This window comes from Python bivittatus, unplaced genomic scaffold (assembly GCF_059951505.1).
Source record: "Python bivittatus isolate LINGU-HERP-01145 unplaced genomic scaffold, Pbiv_v1 ctg000850_np1212, whole genome shotgun sequence".
Lineage (NCBI taxonomy): Eukaryota > Metazoa > Chordata > Lepidosauria > Squamata > Pythonidae > Python > Python bivittatus.
Window position 1 is genome coordinate 51,074,256 of NW_028277112.1, and position 10,942 is coordinate 51,085,197.

Here is a 10,942-nt window from a genome sequence, read left to right on the forward strand (position 1 = left end):
ATGTACAAGAATGAGTGGGAAAACTGGAGTCATGTACTACTGCAGCTGGAGTGAATAGAGAAGCCTAACTTCTCACTCCAGTAACTCCTCAGTATTTATGTGGCTGTTTCGTTTTTCTTGCCTTTTCATTGCCCTGGCAGGCTTCTTTACCCATTGCTCCTCTTCAGGTAAGTTTGTTGCAAAGTTTATTATGCCAATAATAAATATGGCTTGGGAATGTTGAGAATCTAACACAGTGTTTCTCAACCTTGGCAACTTTAAGATCTGTAGACTTCAACTCCCAGAATTCCACAGATCTTAAGGTTGCCAAGGTTGAGAAAAACTGATCTAACATATCTCGGCGGGCATAAGATTGGCAGAATAGGAAACTGTGGCTTTCCAGATGTTGTGAATTAAAATTTCCAACATCCTTCTCTATTGGTTATGCTACCAGGGCTATACGGAGTTGTCAATCAGCAATATCAGGGAGGCCGCAGGTTCCTTATCTAGAAGTAACAAAATGAATAAAATATGGAGGAGAGAAGAGGAAAAGAGTGAGAGTGAGTTTGACCCTTTTCATAGGCATCAGTAAGAGGGGCATTTACACCCTCCCTGGATAAGCCACAATCCCCCAATTCCCAGCTTTTATTAAAAACAAAACAAAAAATAGAGCAAGTGTCCAGCACTTCTAGAAGTTGAGATACAAGATGTGATAAGTTTCTTTTTCCTATTTGTTTTATAAGAAAGGCCTGGTTTTGCTTCTTGATGCTTTAGTCAATGAATGACCAGCCCTAACAATGATAGATATAGATATAGATATAGATATAGATATAGATATAGATATACACATATACCCTGCTTAGAGAGCCAACTTTATGAATTATTTTTCCTTAGTAAGTAGTGGCTGCTACTTCATTAAAAAAAAACAACCCAGAAAAATCTAGAAATCTGTTTCTATTGCTATGGCTTTTGGTGGTGTTTTGAATGGGTGCAGGATATCTATGAAGAGTAGAAACAGACACTGGGGTATGTAATATTTTAAACTCAGCTCTTTTTAAAAGTGGTGCTTTTCCTCAGTTTCTAAACACTTGAAAAGTAACCCTGGCAGTATACTTTTTACAAAAAGGAGGTAGCAGTAGAGAAACTGAGTCATATCAATTCAGTAAAGTAATCCAATGTTGTTATGACCATGCTTGGGGCAGCGTGGGTCACTTGAGTGGGTTGTGACAACCCTGCAGAGTAGACCAGTGTTATTACTGAATCTCCTGTGTTTTGTTTATTAAAAGGAATTACACCTTCTTGGTGATGAGCTGTAGTTGATCGTATTAGCGATGTAGTTTATTAAGGAGTGGTAGGATTTGCTAACCAAGGCTGCAAATTTCCTTTTCTCTTTTTCCCCTCAGATAAAAATTGCTCCCTGTTTTAGAGCCTAACTCTTGAAGCTAAGATAGTGGCATAACAATTAGGGTTTCCTTGAGGATTGCAACTTGGAAGACTGGCTGTGAAGGTATCTTATCTAACATCTACAGAGCTGAGTAAGGGTGACATGCAAGTACATTACATAGCTGAAGGAAGCTTGAAATAGCATTTGTTAGATTTATGTCCTGTGTCTCTCTCCAAAATGGTGGTTAAGTTCGCTAGCAATAATAAACATAAATAGGAATATGCAAAACGTTCCATGCACGAACATTTATTTATTTATTTATTTATTTATTTATTTATTTATTTATTTTCTATAGCCGCCCATCACAACCAAATGACTCTGGGTGGCAAACAATTCTAAGAAAATAAAACCAATTAAAACCAATACAAAAACAAATATATATGGCAGCTGAGAAAATTATCATAATAATTATCAGTATAGCCAGGAGACAGGGCCCTTAACACACGCGGGGCCCCAGGCCCTGGCACATAGCCGGGTCTTTAAAGCCTTACAAAGGGCCAACAGGGTCGGGCCATCCTAATCTCTGAAGGGAGAATGTTCCAAAGGGCAGGAGCTACTGCTGAGAAGGATGCCTCCCGGTCCCCACCAGTTGACATTCCTTGGCTGATGGGACCTGAAGCATGCCAACCTACCGGACTGAATCAGACCGGTAGAAATTATTGAGAAAAGATGGTCCCTCAGGTAACCCAGTCCCAAGACATGCAGGGCTTTAAAGGTGACAACCAGTACCTTGAATTGCACCTCGGAGCACCCCGGCAACCAATGCAGCTCAGAATAGTCACTTTCAGGCATCCATGCCCAAACTGAAACACATGTTTGGGCAAAAAGTTTCTGAGTGGGGAGAGCAGGAAAAAAGGAAAAGCAGCAGCACTAGAGGAGAGCTAGGGAAAAGAAAGTGCTGTGAAGGTAGAGGACAAGGTGTCAAGCTGGGCAAGGTCAAAGAAGCAAGAATTTCATAAACTTCAGTATGATATCTTTAATACTAGTCTTAGGGTAAATACAAAAAGTGGAACCCGCCAGAGCAATTTCCAGCCCTCATTCATAGTGAGTTCATTAAGGTGGAAACTTTTTGAATGATCTGCAAAGCTGCTTTTCAGGTATTTTGCTACTGAATTGCTGTTTATAAGATATGCTATCAGTAGACTTCACTTTATCTCTTGTTAATGCTTAATTGCCTATTACTTTCCCCAGAATTTCTCACATTAGGGCAGGTGGGCCAGTACCCTTAAATTTAACCTTGGGATAGCCAACTGCCCTGCCTGCCCCTCCTCCAGTCTTCCCAGTGCCTGCCTTTCCCCACCTCTACATAGCCACTGCCACTAGAATTCAGTCACAGCATACCCAACTGGCCCACCCAGTCTTATCTTTGATTGGGAGAGGCAGAGGAGATGGTTCAGTATGTTACACTTGAATTCAAGGGTGCGATAGTAGTTTAGGGAAAGGAAGGTCCTGTGAAAATTGGTGAGTAAGCCGGTGTAGAGGCTATGAGAGGAGAGGACTGAGGGACACTAGTCTTGCCCTACTTGACCCATGAGGCTCCTCCAGAAGGGTCTTCATAAACAATGTTCTCAGTTTTGGTTTGGCCAAGCATGACCTGTCCAGGATGGTTTGGCTGAACTTCTAAGCCAGAATATGTTTATTTCAGATTTGAAACAAAACATATTTTGCCTTTGGGGCATTTCCTTCTAAAATTAAAAAGCAGAATTATAATTGAACATAAATAAAGCAATTGTCTTTGCTTGCTTATAAGAGGCTAAGAAGAAGGACCTGGCCTGAGTTGGCAGAGAGTTCCAGATCCTAATAGTAGCCACTGCCTGTATTTGCATGACATATTGAACCACATTTTAACCTAGTATGTTGTGTGAACCTAGCCTGTGAACCCAGAAAACTGAGCTAGTAAACAAATGTGTCATGGGAATGCAGGTATTAAGAAGGCCCTTGTTTATGTCCCTGCCAAATACACCTCCAGTGGCAAGACTGAGCCAAGAACTTTCCCCACAGATCTTAAAGACCAGGTAAGCTTATTTGGGAGAATGTCATTTTTCAGATTGTCTGGTCTTGTGATGAATGTGACACCCAACAACAAAGCACAGAAGAAAAACTAACTGGAACGTTATAGCAGCATATGCTGTGTGTGCAAATTAACCTCATGCCCTATGTGGGTGCTTTGCCAGTCCCTGAAAAACCAACCACAATGCCCTTGACTCAGCGTTCTCTTCCTGAGGATGAATAAACCGGCAGTTGGCAAGTCCATTTCTGTTGACTCAGCATAAGATAGAAGTACAGCTGTGGCAGCTGCACCTTCTGTGGCAATTCTGCCAAGCAGCAGCTGACTCACCTTTGTGAAGTGCTAGGGTAGGCATGCCAGTAGAGGGTCTTCTTGCCTCTACATGGGTCTCCAGGTGTGAGTGGAGACAGGGAAAATGTACTAGTCACATCTGATTTGTGAGTAGTAGGGAAGGCTATTAGATGGCTCCTGTGATGAGGTGCCCGTTGCTGTGGAAATGGCGCTGCCAGACAGGTGCTTTCGGTTCTGTAAATCCTTATTTTCCTTTGGAAGTATAGTCACCTGATGCCTCTCCGTGTGGAAATGCACCTGACAGCAGCTTTGCTGACTTTTCAATCTTTGGACTTCTGAACCTTAGAACAACCAGACTGACGTTATGCTGAGCAATTGACAGGAAACAGTATTTAATTCTATGCCATAAAAAGCCCTGCAGCTGATCTAGCAGGCATAATATCTGTTTAAAGGTCTAGTATTAGGACAGTACGTGTGCATATGCAGATAGTATATGTTGTCTGAGGTTCCCCATAGTGGATTAGTGGGCATTGCCTTGACAACATCTGTATGTGTATTTCCAGTTTGCTGCACTGTATGTCACCTGGCTCTTATCTTTCAAGGAAGTAAAGGAAGATCAGTGTAGCTAACCTTTGAGACCCTTGTTGGAGGCACCTAGCCAAGCTGACACCGAAAGATACTGGGCATCTTGTGACTGCGTTACGTATTTTTCTTGGGGTTAAATTTATACACAATCCTAGGTCATATTGTGGTTTGCTTGTTTGTATTGTAGGGTGATGGTCCAGCCCACCTAAATGGGGTTTATTTAAAAATGTGGTTAGCAAAACTGGTTTAGTACAAAATGGGAACTCGGTTTATGTTTTATTACTGCTTCTCTATTAGCCAAGGACAGCCATAGTCAAAATGGACCCCTTTCCCCTAATTCCAGAGGTGTTCAGCTTCAACTTTAATTGCCCCAATGCTTCAGACATTGGGTATCTGAAAGTGATGAGAGATGGTAGCTTCTGCTGTGAGGGCTCTATTCATCTGGTTTTCTTCTATTTGCTATTTTGCTTGTCTGTGCACAATTGGAGTAAAGCACTTTTGGAGTAACACGGAGTGAAGTAACTCAGCCCTCCCCATAACATACTTATTGACATGAATTATTTCCTTATTATGATGGAAATATATTTATCTCCATATGTCATGATGGAGAGAGGGAGTTGAGGGGGAGCCACATGGGCTACCCATTCATTTCCTTGAATGGATATCTAGCTAGAACAGCTGTTTTGCTCCCTAAACTGTATCTTGATTGGTGATATAGGACTTTTCATCCTGATAATATCCTCATATAGGATATAATTAATGGAATGTGTGAAGGTAAAGACTCCCTGGAGTCAAGCCTGACTCTTGATGACTTTGTGGATACATGACTTCATGGATATTTTTACAACCAAGATATTTTTACAACCTCTAGCTTACAGCTCTGGAATTTTCTGGAAGTCTGTCATATATAGTATATTCCAACCAAGTCCAACCCTGCTTATTTTAGCCAAGATCAGCCAAGGTTGGCTAAATGACTGCATCATGTACCTAAAGTAAAGATGCGCCCAGGCTTAGTTTAACTTCTAATTATTTAGTTTGACTCCTCTGCAAGTTTTTGGCAGTCTTAGAGAAATGGCTTGCCATTGCTGTCTTCCAGGATTTTTATTTTATTTTTTACTTCCCCATCTAACCAAAGCTCTGGAATTTCCAAGCAGCTCCCATCTAAGTATTAATCTTGATTAACTTGCAAGTTCAGTCAAATTAGTTAGAAGCTGTCACCAGCTGTGACAGTTTTATGTATACTACACTTAAATAAGTCCTATTGAGTCCAGTGAGATTTGGAGTTCAGTGAGATTTACTCCCAGGTAATGTGCATAGGACTCCAACTTTTATTTTTCTCAATATACCTCAACCTCTTCATATTGTTTTCCCTTCTGGCAGCATAGTTTGTTTAAACTCACTGACTTTAAAACTGTGCCAGCAAAGGGGTATCATAATTCCTTAATTTTAATAGCAACCTTATCCTTATGTAGCTGATATGTCTGAGAGAAACTATGTATCAGATAGACTTCAGTACCATCTCTTTCCAGTTGTGTTTCTTACAGCAGTCATTTGTGTGAGTTTCCAGAAGAAATATGTATGGAGTACCACAGGGGCCCAAATGCCACATATGCCAGCTGGCAGTAGTCAGTAGTTGGTGAGTAGATTGAGCTCAGAAGACCTGGAGTTACAGGTCCATGGTGGCTGCAGAAGACAAGAGCTGTGTGGAGGATTGGCGGATGGCTAAACTCCAAGTTGTAAAGTGTCATACCAGGGGAGAACACTGAAAGGATGCAGCACTGGGATCCAGAGGAGTGAAATGTCCCCCTGCCCACCTATTTCAGGAACCAAATAATGGGGCTTTGCATTATGGGCTTGTCCCAAGTGATCACAAATGTGACCTACAAAGAAAGCCATCTGATTTCTGTTGAAGCAGCTGAGTCACGAGCTGAAAGTTTTCATCAGTCCTTCATCATGGTCAGATCAGTCACTGGTTTCCATGGAGTTAACTGGTACCATAGATCTCTGCAGGAAGGATGAACCTACAGGTAGTCCTTGCTTAGCGACCACAATTGGGACCTGCAACTTGGTCATTAAGTGAAGTGTTTGCTAAGTGAAACCATGTTTGTGCTTATGATCTTACATCAGCTTTCCTTTGTTTTACAGACCTGTGAAGATCATAAATGCAAGGATTGGTCACAAAGTTATGTTTTTATCACTGTTGTAACTGTGAATGGTCACTAGAAGAGGCAGTCACTAAACAAGGACTACCTGTATTTGGTAGCATCTGCCAGGTGTGTAATATGTCCCGTGGATTTCCAAAAGATACCTGAGGTTTTTCCCAAACCTCTTGCTGAATGATTAGTTGATTCTGAAATAAAGGAATGGCAGTGACATTTGGCAGGATTGCTCCTGGGAACCTCTATCTGTTCACTAATCTAGGGAAGCTCCTGGTTTATGAAGGAGCTCTGGGCAACAAGACAGCAGAAGAGACACCTGGAGCAATGAAATAGAACTAAAAATAAATGTGACTGAACCTGGATAAGAGCCCAAGTTTGACCTTACACCATAGTAGTAAGAGTGGTGCAGTGGTCTTATTTCTCTGTTCTTATTGCATCCATGGATAACTGCCCAAAAGTATTGTTTGAAGCTACTTGGTCTCTATTAGGGAAAGCTGGACCAGAAGATTAGGACAAATTTGTGCATCATTTAGATGATAAAACTGCTTACATTTGTTTGCAGCTGGATGTCAACTGGGCAAATCCAGCTGAGATAACAGAGGCTTGTCTTGTGAGATTATCTCAGATTGGTTAGAGTCTGGAACCTGAGGAAGTGGACAGGGTTCTCTGTGCTGTTGGCTCTGCCATCTGTAGACTAGATCCTTGCACTGCTTGGATAGTGAATGCTACCAGGGTGGTGAGTGGAGGTTGGGTACAGGAGGAGACTGAGCCTCCTTTAGAAGCCATTGCTTGACCTTGCTATCTTGGATAATTATAATCTGCTTCCAACTTTCCCTTTCAGGTAGTTGAGCTATAGTTACAGAGAACCTTGGATGAAACAGATTATGTAGACCCTTTTCAGTTGGGAATGAGGCTGGGCTTTAGGACAGAAACTGCATTGATTGCTCTTGAAGAAATTTTTTGGCAGGGTCAGGATGGGGGAGCTCTTGACTGCCTTTAATACCATCAACTATTTTGTGTGAGCTATTTGTAATTATTTTTAGTTATTATTCCATAGTTTTATATATTAACATCCAAATTATATAAATCTACATTGAACTATACTCCTTGTCTTCACACTCTTATCTTTACATTCTTAACAGTATGGATATTACAGTTTTATAGTCTGACTAGTAACTTAAAACTTGAGTCATTTCACACAGTATATAGACTAGACAGCTATTGCAATGAGAAGATTTCATCATTGAATGTTATTTAATGCTGGTTGATAATTGAAATAAGGATACTGTGACTACTACTACCGCCATCAACCATAGTATCATTCTGGGCTGGCTGAGAATTGGCAGTGGCACTGTTTTGCAATGGTTCTTCTTGAATGGCCAGTTGCACCAATTCCAGTCATTGGGGAAGAAAGGTTGAGTTCTTGGACACTCTGCTGTGGAGTTCTGTTGGACTTGCCCTTTCTGCCCCTGCTGTTTAAACTCTTCATGAGATCTTTGGCACTGGTTGAGGTATCATCAGCACGCAGATGATACCTACTTAATGTCTTTGAGCAGGGCAGGAGATGCAGTGGAGGTCCTAACCTGGGGTTTGGAGGCTTTGGGTTTAGATAGAGAAAAACAGGCTTAGACTTAATCCCAGCAAGATGGAATGTCTTTGGAGTTGAAAGCCAATGGATTTTGAGGATAGACCATCTTTAGCTCTGGATGGAGTTGCATTCCCCTGAAGGCTTGTAACCTGGAGGATCTACTTGGACTTGTAGCTGTTGCCTGAACAGCCTATCCCTGGATATTTGGACCACCTTGTACTTACAAGAATTTCAAAGAGCTGTGAAAATACTTAGGTTGATTATTTATTTGTTTTAATTAGTTTTTATGTTCGATTTTAATGGTTGGTTTTGTTGTATGCCACCCACAGTCACCTTCTGTGAGATGGGCAGCTATATAAACTTGATAAAATAAAGAAATAAAATATGGCTCTTTGGGAGTATATTTGGGACCAGCTGATTATCACACATCCCCAAGTGGAAGGCTTTACAGACAGCCCCCTACTTACAAACAGGTTATGTTTCAAGAGACTGTTCGTAAGTCCGTTTTGTCCAACCAAGTAAAAAGTAAAAAAAAGAGGAGGCAGGAGGCAGGAGGCAGGGCCGTGGTATGGGCAGAGGAGCCCTATCTTCTACTGCCAATGCGTTGTCAGGTGAGGCAGGAGAGGGAGTGGTAGTGGAGGAGAGGAGAGCAAAGGATGAGCCAGTGGTGCATGGTATGCTCTGTTGCCGGGCAAGGCAGGAGAGGCAGCGGTGGCTCCTTGGGTGAAGGATGAGCTGGTGGGGTACGGCGTGCTCCGTTGCTGGGTGAGGCAGGAGACCTCTGCCCCCTCTCCCTTGTCCTCTGCCCCCACCCCTTCTCCTGCCTCACCCGGCAACGGAGTGCACCGCATAAACTAACCCTTTCTGGGAACTCTAACTCCAATGGTGGGAGAAGGGGGCTTTCCTGCCTTCTCCCAACTTCTGGTTCCGACTTCCAGCCCGGCTTCCGGTTCTGACGTCCAGGTCCATCTTGTTCGTATCAGTGAAAGTTCGCAACATGAAAGTTCGCAAGTAGGAGACTGTATCTTACTCTGTATTGGTTTATTATAAGTCACTCAGAGCCTCCAGAATTGGAGCTTATTCTACATTTTTTTGTTTTGTTACTTAAGATTTGTTTTCTTACATAAGGTAGGCTAGAAGATACATAAAAGATCTTGTTTTTCTGGTTTTCAACAATGACATACAAGATTCTTGGCACAGAATCTGTTGTGAAGATAAGAACAATGTAAAGTATGTCTGGGCAAAGGAATATAATAAGGGAGGATACCATCATGGAACAGCTAAATAAAATTCAAAGTATAAATCACTGTCTCATACCAGAGATGTGATATAAGAATTTTCCCAGGGTTAGGGTTTAGGCTTCCAGTTTATTGAAAATCTGAAGATCTAATGTTATATGCAGAAATACATCTACTGTAACAGTTTTTAAAGCAATTTTCTAAATAATTTTATATATTTGCCAATGATGACCAGGAAGCATTTAAAAAAAAATATGTTGGGAACTTAATCCTGGAAGTAAGAGAGAGAGAGAGGGAAAAAATGTCTGGAAGCAGAAGCTGAATAAAGATCAGAAATGCATGCTTCCTCAAAGCTAACTTTTCTGGTGCTGAGTCCAGATACTTCCTTTAGAAAATGTAGCTTCTTCAGGCTTTTCATTCACTCTTTTTAGCAGAAGAGAACACTCCTGAGCGTATACAAAATAACTTTATATCATCACTGAGTAAACTCAGCAGCTGACTTCCCCACACACCCTTTGCTGGGAGTTTTGACTGTCAACATTTCCACATTTCCTCATTGATTCCCCCTCCGCCCAACACTACCCTGTTCAACTTGGAGTTGATAGCAGGTTAGAAAAATATTAGTGCAAAGAGAGAATAGACTGCCAATTAACCAGGGTCCATGGAAAATTTAAAGAAAATTCCTATTCTTTAGGAATCTAAAGTTAGGAATTGGGCAAGTGCTTTGGAAAACACTGATTGCTGAGGCACCAACGTTTTTTCTTTGTAAGCTTACAGATAAAAACACACTTGAGTTGGTTACTGTTTTTTCACTTTGTAGAAATCAGCTATCCCCACCCCATTCCCTTCCTAACTGGAAGGAGGCCAGAGGGTGGCATTGCACGTGGTGGACAAATCCTTTAGAAACTTTGCACTGGGAGAAAAAGCAACAATTCCTGAAGACCAGATGTGGCAGCTTTACACAGCCCGGTGAGAGCTGAGTAGGAGGAAATAATGATGCGGAGATGAGTCAGAGAGGGACATAGCAACAAGCAGCTTCTTTGCGGGTGGGTGCTCAGAGTTTGCAGGAGTCTTTTTAATGCAACTGATTCAGATCTCTCTGCACATAAGCAGAACTTTTATGCCTCAAGGTAATATTCCTCTTGATAAAAGTCTGCATATTGCAGGAAAAGGGTTTGGGTTAAAAAAAAAAGTACCAAGGACAGCTCCATTCCTGCTGACTCATGTGGATATATACAACCCTAAAATTTGAAAGAGCAGTGTGTCATTGGTATTTTTCAGCTGGAATCAACTCAGTTAGTGGTTACAATTCCTCTTGTTCCTCTACAGTTCATGGAATTGATGATGTAATATTTTATGGACAGGATGTAAAAATACACTAAAGGAGAATAAAGTAGTAGTCTGATTCACATGTTAAACCAGTGAAATTCACATGTGGTTTCTGATTAGTAAACCTTGCTTATGACAGTGCAGCTTTGTTCATTCTGATACTCTCCAGAGATTTAGTGGTCAATGCCCACAATCTCTAGTCCAGCCTTGCTATTTCTGAGGATTCTGGAGTTGGTCCATACATCTGAAGGATGCCAAGATTAGGGAAGAACGGTGTTGAGTTTTGCAAACACTTAGCCAATGGGAGATTATTCAACAAAC